General features: G+C 42.1%; 1 long non-coding RNA gene across 1 annotated transcript in view; it reads right to left on the reverse strand.

Moving 5' to 3' along the window:
• LOC136845573 (uncharacterized) overlaps positions 1-8,517 on the reverse strand; it is a 24,409-nt gene extending 15,892 nt beyond the window's left edge. The window contains exons 1-2 of the long non-coding RNA XR_010855190.1: positions 8,353-8,517; positions 4,537-4,694 (exon numbers count right to left, since the gene is read on the reverse strand). This is a non-coding gene — a long non-coding RNA (uncharacterized lncRNA). The remainder of the gene's footprint in view (positions 1-4,536; positions 4,695-8,352) is intronic.
• Positions 8,518-9,083: the final 566 nt, after the last annotated feature.

Below are 9,083 nucleotides of genomic sequence, written 5' to 3' on the forward strand. Positions count from 1 at the left end.
ATTCCTAATAATGATACAACACAATCAAAAAGAGAGAATTTGTTATATCCTGTATTAAGCATGGATAGTACTGTTGTATAGTACAGTCATGTACATATAGAGCAATACGCACAGGAATAAAACAGCTATGATAGGCAGACAAACAATAGGTACTATCCAGTGCAGAATTCACATTTTTTTGTCACAGTTATTCACACTTTACACACTGACAGTATGCAAGGAATGGAATGAAGAGTCAGAGTAAAAAATGTTTTTCCAACACTTGTTCAGAAAAAAATCTTGTCCACATGTCATTTATTGAGTCAATGTAGATCTGCTAATCAAAAGACCACTAAACAGATCAATAGAACCATGACTTCAGATGGCTGATCTAGCACAAATGAAGAAAGTGCACATAAGACAACAGAAGTAAATGAATTTGCATTTCACAATTCTGTGAACAAAGTTGCACAGGAACGTCTTTTGGCATGAACAGAAATATATGGGAAACACACCCATGCAGATACACAGAGCTGCAGATGTGACAATTTCAGAATGAGTAGCAAACACAATACCTAACCTGGTGATAAACCGGACAAAGCCAAGAGTTACAATGGTACAGACATAGAAGTTATTGGTTCATCTAAGTGGCACAGTAAAATAATCACGATGCATCCAAGAACAGAAGCTCGGGAGTGAAATGTGAAGAGAGACTCCTATTACAAGGTACCTGTCTTCCAGCCACCAGGCTTAGTCCTGTCTCACTTCCTTTGAAAGAAGAATGGGAAGGTATGGGGTCCATTGCCGGAGACCAGAACTCCTTCATTCTCCACTGCAGGGAATGAAGGTGAAGCCGCCCTGAGGGACCAGCTTGTCCAAGGATGACAGGTGACCATGAACAACTTGTCACTGCCGAGCTGGCTGTTCCTGCCGTGACAGGAATGATCGCGCCACCTCCCTGAACTTGCTGATACAAGAGTCTGAAGGAAAGACTCTTACTACTGCGGTATCTATCAGCATGCCCAGGTACATTATCCTCTCCTTTGCAGGTCAGACTTCCGAAGTTTATTACAACTCCTGTGTGGCAAAACTGGAGAGTCTATCTTTGTCCAAGAGCAAACCAGAACAAGAACTTACCAAGACTAACCAATCATCGAGATATCTGGATATATATCCCATGTGAATGGGCCCAAGTCAAAACAAGGGTGAACACTCGTGTGAACACCTAGGGAGCGGTTGAGAGCCCAAAACAATGCCCTGAACTGGTACATTGTTTCCCGAGGATACATAGGAGGTACTTGTGCGAGGACTGATGGATGGTTATTTGGAAATATGCAACCTTCAGGTCCACCGAAAGCATGAAGTCGGACTCCCTGATGGCCATTAGCACTGAATATGTCGTTTCCATCGTGGACCGAGTCTGGCGAACAAATTGATTTGGGGAAGAGAGGTCTTGACCGGTCCCCATCCCTCTGATGCTTTCTCGAAGAGATAGAGATGGCTGTAAAAGCCTGAAGACCAATCTGTCATGACTTCCACCTCTCCCCACAGGGTGAGATCCTTCAAGTGAGCCGGGAACATATGTTTGGAGGTGACTGTGGGTTCATCATCAGGTCTCTTGCCCATATCGCTGCCATGTTGCCCAATGGCTTGACAGACAACTGCCCCCATTGACAGCCATGGGGAGGAATGCAATATTGTCCTCCCACTCTTTTGCCCTTGCCCTCTCCCCGGTTACGGGCTGAAGGGGATGCTGCACGCCTTCCTGGTGGGGGCAAGAAGGCTGGGTATTCCTGCCAAGGTCCTTCGAAGCCTGGGACTTACGATCCGCAGAGGAAGTGCCAACCTACCCGAGGTTGGCCGGTGGCACGTGGAAGGCCTGGGAGGTCTTTGCCACTGCCTAGTGGACAAGACAGTCATTGTCATTGGCTCGTCATCTGTCTATCAGCGCATCCACTCGCCTCTATGAAAGACGCATGTGGAAACTAAAGCAATGGTTCATTCCTCAAGGCCAGGCCGACTCAGACCAACGGATTTTGAGATCTGAAACAGGACTGGCGCCCCTCCTCCTCAACACCAAGTTAGCTCACAGGTTTGCTGTCTGGTGGGCTAAGTAGGAAACTGCCCTACCTCCAGAAAAGAAAGCATCAGTCTCTTGAACGTAGCTTCCTCTTCAGGGTTCCTTGAACTTGAAGACGAGGAGAAAGCGATCCTGGACATGGACAGAGTCCACCAATCTAGCCAAGAGACTGCTTGGAATGCTGCCATGGTAGTCAATTCCAAGGCTGCTGACTCCTGCTGTGAGAGGTAGACTCCCTCTGCACAGAGTTGGTCTAGTGACAGACCCAGACCTAGGCAAACCAGGTCTGGGTCAACTTGTTGGTCTGCAGTGGCCTCTTCGGGGACCAGTATTGGCTACACGGGTATCTATGGAGGCCGGTGCACCTGTTGTTCCTGCGACAAGTGGATCCGAAGAACCCCATGGTACAGTTCCCATCTCCATGGACATGGGGGAGCAAGCAAGAGACCCCAATGCCTCTTCTGTGGAAGAAGGCAGATCGTGCAAAGGCCTTCTTACGGTAGGGAGAAGCGACCTCCTCCTTCCTTCATTCTGTCCATGTAAAGGGACCTTTGGAAGAAGGGGAGAAAGAGCTGGAACTTGACGATAAAGATGAACTGCATGGTCTCTTCTTCGACTTCTTGTTATGTTGGTAGTTTTCCACCAAGGCTTGGAGGAGTACATCCCCTGAGGAGGAGGATGTCGGAGGGAGCATGGAGATCAACGGAATCAGCACCAGGTGATTGGCCATGGCTGTGGTCCCAGTCGACGTTGTAAACGTGGCCGTAGTCATGGTTGCAGAAGCAGCAATCAAAGGAGTAGACTTGGCAGCACTGAGGTGTGATATCAACTCCCTGACTGAAGGCTCTCTGGGGAGAGCTAGGGAGGGCCAGAGCTCCCAAGTTCCCCTAGCGAATGTTGAATCTCCCCAAACCTGAAAAAGTCCGGTTAGATAAGACTGTCTCCATTCACTCTGAGGGGGATTCCCCCTCCCCAAGCAAACAGAGACCGCCTGGGAGACGTCATCCTGGTCCACTGTCCCCCCCCCAACAGACTCTTTATTGACTGGAGAAAAGGAGATTGTGAGGGAGTGACTCTCTCTAAGTAGCAATGAGAGGCAGCTCCACCAGAAGGAAGGAAGGAACTAGACGGGTTGGCGATCGTCAGTGTCACCGGGGGCGTGTAACCCTCCAACGACATCCGGGAAGCCGCCTTCCTCTTGTACTTCCTTTTCCTGGTGAACTGTACCCATTACACCAAGGGCCAAACACGACACTCATCACAAGGGTTATCTTAACTGCATTCATGCCATCAGCAATGGGTGCATAACAACTGAGGATCAATTTCGATGGGAGAGAGGAAGGGTTTACAAGGCACACTGCCTATGCCAGGGCTTTGCCACATGACATGAGGCTTCCCCTCCTTTGGCTGATATGATTCACGGGTTTGCATATTAAATATACACAAAATTTATACAAGAATCAAACAAAGAACAAGGAAAAAAACTAAGAATGGTATGGCAAAAACCAACCAGCAGGCAGAGCAGAATGAGTGTGTGCAGCTCCGGAGACAGCCAGATGGTAAGTGAATGCACTGCATGACAGAGGGGTGGGTATCCCCCACCCAACCATCTGGTAGTTAACTACCTAACAACCTTGTTAGAATTGAATGGCTGGTTTCCATCTGCGCTGAAGGTATTTCCATATGTGAAGACCAAGGGTTTGTATTTGTGTAGGAACAAATTGTCTTCCAAGGTTTGGCAGGCTTTTCAAGTCAAGGCATGAAGGCAAGGGAAGACAAACCTCCCTACCAATGCAATCACAGAATAGCAATGCTAATCTCATTCTATCACCATCACAATACAGATTTCACAATCATCAATGATACTATTCTGCCAGGAGCAGCAGCAAGGTAAATTAGCCAGTACTAGACAGATGTCTTACTAACTGATCATTCTGATAAGCTGCATCAGCTGAAAAGCAAACAATCTGCAACTACTGGTGTGATGAATGATTAGGAAACAACTGAAACAGCTGCACTGCAGGCAAACTAAACCTAGTGCACACAGGAAAGGCTTTACCTGTCACTACTACTCAGCTTCCTCACTTCCTATAAAGCTTTAATTAGCTTTGTCGGAAAACTGTGTGAAATGATGATCTCAATCAACAAATCAAGTACTTTCAAAAAACCTGTGAACATGAACCACTGGCCCTGATAACCTATCAACAGTGGCATTATCTAACCTTGGGGGAGGGGCTGCAGGGAGGGGAGAGGTGTATGCAGGAAGCTACATACAAATTTATGGGAGACAACCATCATGTACTGACTATGTAAATGTATTGCTAATGGATGCAGGCTAACTTACGAATCTGAGAGAAGAAACCTTGATTGATAAACTTTCTAATGTAGTAGCCTGAAATAAATGTTGAGCTTATACACAACAAAATTATGAACGGATACATAAGGATGCTACAGATGTTAAAACTAAAGGTACATACCATCACAGATCTTGAGTTCTGATTCAGAAGGTAAACTGTTTCTATGTTCATCCTCCCCCTTTATTTTGTACTCCTCTGTCACTAGCGTCTGTCATTTCACCCTCTACAACACTTTTGCACTTCACAAAACATGGACACTTTGCTTGACCACTTTTAATCTGTTAAAGGATGACAATAATGAAAATGTTATTACCCTCATTTTTAATTATGTTCGTAAGAAATTTAATATTTAAAGTAATTTCACAGATTATGAATAACAAAAGTACAGAAGCAAGTGACGTTGAAAGAAGAAATGTTCACACTTTCACAAACATTATCAGGATCGTTACAATACAAACAACAGCAAACTTCTCTTATTATTTGGTAAGAAATCAATACAGAATATAATGAATGTTTATAGGACTTATATTACTACCATATGAACACTTCTGAGGACATGATGTCTAAGGATGATTACAAACACCAAAAATGAATCTTAAGAATCTCGTGATTACCATGCAGTCCCCTGCACTCACGCCACAGCATGACTGTTTAGGTGCCAGTGAGTGGTCTCAAGACATTTACTGTAGGCAGGTCAATAAGAAATTTACATGTAAGCAAAACTGATTGGCCTCTCTCATTGCCTCCAACTGGAAAGGGCGCAGCAATTCATGGGGGGTTATACAGCCAGTGATGCTGTGCCACTGTGGCCCACCAATGAAAATAGTGACTGATCTTGCTGGCAAACAAAGAACTCCCTAGATGCAAGTACAGTTTCAGTTTTACTCCACTGCCAGGTCAAAAAAATTCCTAATCCTGTCATAGAACAATCGGCCCATCTGACTACTTATTTACACTGTTGCCAGACAGACATATATATACTATACAGGAATACTCCCTGTGTAAACTAGTACATTATCCTAACCCAACACATAGCCTATTATGAATACTGATGTCACATAACTTTACCATTTAGCAATGACTGTTAACTTACTTTCAAACACCTGGCAGTCTTTGATGATTGAATTTCTGTTAATGTATTAGCAAAAGTTTAAAAACCAAAAACTACACAAAAAAAGTTCTGAACAAATGAGAGAGTAATTCTTCTGGCTATACAGTACAATGCCTCACCTACTGAATCTAACCCAGGCCCCCCCCTTTTTTTTTCTTTAAATCAGTGATTGGGTTTGACAACAGGAATAACTACATTAATTTCTCCTGGAGCCTTAAAAATGTGCTACACCAACACCCAAATATTGCAAGCACTGTACAGTACCATCTTGATACTGAGCCACAGACTTCAGCCTCTCATATATAAGGCAAGAAACCCCTTACCTATTAGGAATGAGTGGGGAAGGTTAGGTTTGGCTGTATCCCTGTTAGTGCCCATCCCAAAACTTCATGCTTTTTGTTGGAACTATATACAGTAAACTGATACCTCAAAAGATATAGCTCATAGTCTTCCAACTGTTTTATTACTCTGGTGCAAACCATGCATTACTGTTCCCCTAACCCCTGTAGATGACAATTACTGGGGGCCCACATGGGAAATGGGACTTATGAACTGCACTAACAGGAAATGCAGATAAGCATTCACCACAAGATCAGCAGTCAGAAGCTTACATGGTTCAAAACAAATTGTAATGCACAATGCAGCAAGGGCAATTACAAGGATACATCCTAACCTAGCTTCCTTAATATAGGCTACACCTTGGCCAATAGGTCCTACTGACAAAATGGGGGTAATTCTAAGTTGATCAGACTGTGAGCTAGACTGTGGCAATTTGCGTTTCTATGTTATTTACTTGCTTTTTTACAAATATTTAAAGTAATATTTTGTCGCCCAATTGTAACTAAAGTGCAGATTGACCTTGAAGACTACACTGAATTGAATTACCAACCAGGGTAGGTCTAAGCCCGTAGTTCGCGCAAGCCCCCTCTCCATATACGCAAAAATTGCAACAGTAAACACCTCTAGGTACGTTATGTTGGTATTTTTAGGGGTTTTACTAGTTTTACAATTTTGTCGATTAGCTATGGAGGGTGGGGGCTTGCCGCGGGAATGCTGGCTTAGATCTACCTAAATTAGGGCAATCTCAAAAATAGCGAAGTCTTCAAAGGTCAATGACAGCTTAGTTACAGCCGGCCAACAAAATATTACTTTAAATTTTGTAAAGCAAGTAAAATAACATAGAAAAACGTCAATTGCCATAGTCTAGCTCACCGCGGACAGCCGGCTTAGAATTACCAAAATGTGTTTTGCCACCCATCAGCCTGACATGGCCTATTTTGCTGTATATCATGTGTAAAACATAGTACAGGGAAACATCCTATCCTAACCTACCATAATATTGGGCACTGCGTCCTAATCCTAAAATGGGGTGGGGATGTCTTTACCTTCATAAGATCTGCTCAGTTTAACCTTACCTATGGTGTTATAATCATATCTGGCAGATGGGAAACTTTCCTTGAATTCATAGATCTCCATACATTTGTTACAGCCCTTTGAGTTTGGCTGTGGTTTGCCAGGATGAGGTTGTACTGTGCTTGCAATATTCAGCTGTTAACAAGAAATACATGCATGTATTTGTTTGGCTTGTGCCAATGTCAGTCACTGCATGTCTATAAACATATAGCTTTAGGGGGGTACAGCACTAGACTCCTGACGGATAAGTATTCTATTTAAAAATTGTTTTAGATATTGGTTACAATTACTAAATATATACTGAATGTTTCATAATACAACAGAAAACTATATTTATGTTCAATTAATGCATATGAAATAATTCACTGGTATGTTACTTTTATAAGGTAACTATTATGAAGACAACTGGTATGAAGTTTAAAAATATCTGGGCGCTCAGATAACCATGAAAAATTCGGCTGTATTAACTGATTACAAATAACAAACCTATGTCCTTAAACGCAGGAAAGAAACAGTGCACGTACTGTTAAGCGTGAAAAGGGAGCTTGCGAGTTATCGAAACACTAAACATTCAAATCAAAATAAGGCTTCAAGAAAGCACAAAGGCATGTTACAATCCCTGGTCATTACAGTGTATTGATAACTCGCCCCTTGACCTATATTCGGTAATTTCTCGGAAGACCCCAGCCAGCCATTTCAAAGGACTCCAGCTAGCCAATTTTGCATGAAAAACCATTTTGGGTTTTTCATCCAAAAATGGATAGGAAATGATAAGGCACTAAAAGAACTTAAAAATGTCAACCTAATGTAACCTAGGGGTGTTTACTGGTTACAATTTTGCCGTATTAGCTTTGGAGGAGGGTGGGGGACCGGTATTGTCTTACAAGTAGTAATTTGATTATTTTTCTGTTATTAGGCATTTGCGAAGGTTATGCATCGAAAAGAAATTTCGTGTTTTGATGTGTTTTACCAAAGAAAAATAGAAATTATAATGTGGGAGGTGGCTGGAGTCTTCCGAAAAATAACCTTATATTCACTAAGGGAAAATAAGCACCAAAATTGTCCACCTTCTTTTGACCCCCGATTATGTTGAATTCTGTTTGGGGTGGCAATATTTTTACCATACTTGTCTGTCAAATTCTCTCCATAGGACAGCATTTAAGCTAGAAGGTTTGAGAAAACACGAACACACGTAGTTTGTACATATTGTAGCAACTATGTAAGCACAAAATATAAGCTAAGCACTTAAAAACATTTATGGCTTATGTCTCGGCTGTCATAAATTTACATATTTACCATGACTTCGAACCCACCAAACTAGGCTAGTTACCTAGCCAATATGGGGAGGCTACCTACCAAGAGGTTGAAGCAATAACGTAAAAAAAAAAAGAAAAAAACCGATTTATGCAAACCTTAATCTCCCATTGGAAGTTGAAATGTGGCAGTGCCATGTATCTACAATTTCTTATACATCACAAATGTACGTACTGTACATTGTAGACACCAAGTTAACAGTCGACGAGGCAGGGAGCAGAGACTGTACAACTTCCCAAAGTGTAAGTTGAAATAACCAGTATTAATAACAATAATTGGCAACTGTCAACTCCCATTATCAACTGAAAACCCTCATTTTCTTTTATAAAAGATTTCCTGATGCCCATCAAAATTATGGATATAAAATTCTATCCGTATCATGATATTATGACTAAAATAATCAAATTTCTAAACAACAGATAAACTAAAAGGTTTTATTCAACCTCTGGCAATACATAAAAAGGTGGCGTTCACTAATGAAAAGAGGGAACCCCCCTTGAAATCATGATTTTTTTTTCTAATTGTGTCTATCGTGCAAGTAATTCAGCTGTAACCTCGGAAACTTATTATCAAGGACACAACTGCAATAAAAGACGTGAAGTGAATTTTCCCTTGATTCACAGTTGAATGCTTTTGGATATCTTTTGCTCAAAACTCAGTCATTGATAATGCATGTGCTTTGAAATACGCTATACTTCAAGCCAGGAATTCCCCAGTTTACCCAGGTATCTCAATAAAGAGATAACTGACCTAAACAGGGATGATAAACAATATTATACATCATTAACATACGATCGACAGCATAATAAATTATGTAACTACTCAAACT

This window comes from Macrobrachium rosenbergii, chromosome 2 (genome assembly GCF_040412425.1).
Source record: "Macrobrachium rosenbergii isolate ZJJX-2024 chromosome 2, ASM4041242v1, whole genome shotgun sequence".
NCBI classification, from domain to species: Eukaryota; Metazoa; Arthropoda; class Malacostraca; order Decapoda; family Palaemonidae; genus Macrobrachium; species Macrobrachium rosenbergii.